Source organism: Stegastes partitus, unplaced genomic scaffold (assembly GCF_000690725.1).
Source record: "Stegastes partitus isolate 25-593 unplaced genomic scaffold, Stegastes_partitus-1.0.2 Scaffold235, whole genome shotgun sequence".
In the NCBI taxonomy this organism is placed as follows: domain Eukaryota; kingdom Metazoa; phylum Chordata; class Actinopteri; family Pomacentridae; genus Stegastes; species Stegastes partitus.
In genome coordinates this window covers 323,423-325,127 of record NW_007577966.1, presented here as the reverse complement: position 1 = coordinate 325,127, position 1,705 = coordinate 323,423, and positions in this window count along the sequence as shown.

Genomic DNA, 1,705 nt, shown 5'->3' with positions numbered 1-1,705 from the left:
AAATACAGAATTTATTTATTATTGTGGAAAAACATGTAGGAGAAAGAGCAATGTTTCTTTGAACAAAACGTTTAAGAGAAAAACATTTAAAACCTACATGGTCTTCATCAGGTCTACAAGTCAGTTAAATCATTTCACAGTAGATATACAGTGGGGCAAAAAAAGTATTTAGTCAGCCACTGATTGTGCAAGTTCTCTTACTTAGAAAGATGAGAGAGGTCTGTAATTTCTGTAACTTCTTCTTTAAGAAGCTCTTCTGTCCTCCACCCGCTACCTGTATTAATGGCACCTGTTTGAACTCGTTATGTGTATAAAAGACACTTGTCCACAGCCTCAAACAGTTAGACTCCAAACTCAACCATGGCCAAGACCAAAGAGTTGTCAAAGGATACCAGGAAGAAAATTGTAGACCTGCACCAGGCTGGGAAGAGTGAATCTACAATAGGTAAGCAGGTTGGTGTGAATAAATCAACTGTGGGAGCAATTGTAAGAAAATGGACGACATACAAGACCATTGATAATCTCCCTCGATCTGGGGCTCCACGCAAGATCTCATCTTGTAGGGTCAAAACGATCATGAGAACGATGAGCAAAAATCCCAGAACTACACGGAGGGACCTGATGAATGACCTGCAGAGAGCTGGGACTAAAGTAACAAAAGCTACCATCAGAAACGTACAACGCCGAGAGGGGTTCAAATCCTGCAGTGCCAGGGGTGTCCCCATGCTAAAGCCAGTACATGTCCAGGCCTGTCTGAAATTTGCCAGAGAGCATATGGATGATCCAGAAGAGGATTGGGAGAATTTCATGTGGTCAGATGAAACCAAAATAGAACTTTTTGGTAAAAACTCAACTTGTCGTGTTTGGAGGAAGAAGAATGCTGAGTTGCATCCCAAGAACACCATACCTACTGTGAAGCATGGGGGTGGAAACATCATGCTTTGGGGTGTGTTTCTGCAAAGGGGACAGGACGACTTATCAGTGTTAGGGGAAGAATGAACAGGGCCATATATCGTGAGATTTTAAGCCAAAACCTCCTTCCATCAGTGAGAGCATTGAAGATGCAGCGTGGCTGGGTCTTCCAGCATGACTATGATCCCAAACACACCGCTCGGGCAACGAAGGAGTGGCTCCGTAAAAAGCATTTCGAGGTCTTGGAGTGGCCTAGCTAGTCTCCAGACCTCAACCCCAAAGAAAATTTGTGGAGGGAGTTGACAGTCCGTGTTGCCCAGCGACAGCCCCAAAACATCACTGCTCTAGAGGTGATCTGCTTGGAGGAATGGGCCACAATACCAGCTGTGGTGTGTTCAAACCTGGTGAAGACTTACAGGAAACGTTTGACCTCTGTCATTGCCAGCAGAGGTTGTGTTACAAAGTATTGAGTTGAACTCTTGCTATTGACCAAACACTTATTTTCCAACATAATTTGCAAATTCTTTAAAAATCCCACAACATAATTTCCTGGATTTTTTTTCTCATTTTGTCTCTCATAGTTGAAGTGTACCTACGATGAAAATTACAGACCCCTCTCATCTTTCTAAGTAGGAGAACTTGCATGATCAGTGGCTGAATAAATACTTTTTTGCCCCACTGTACATGTATTCTGTCTAAAGCAGGCCTTCTATATGACCTGCTTTCTGTTTTTTCACTGACTGCCATTTAAAATCCCACACAATAAAGATAACAATGACAACAAAACAGAAGC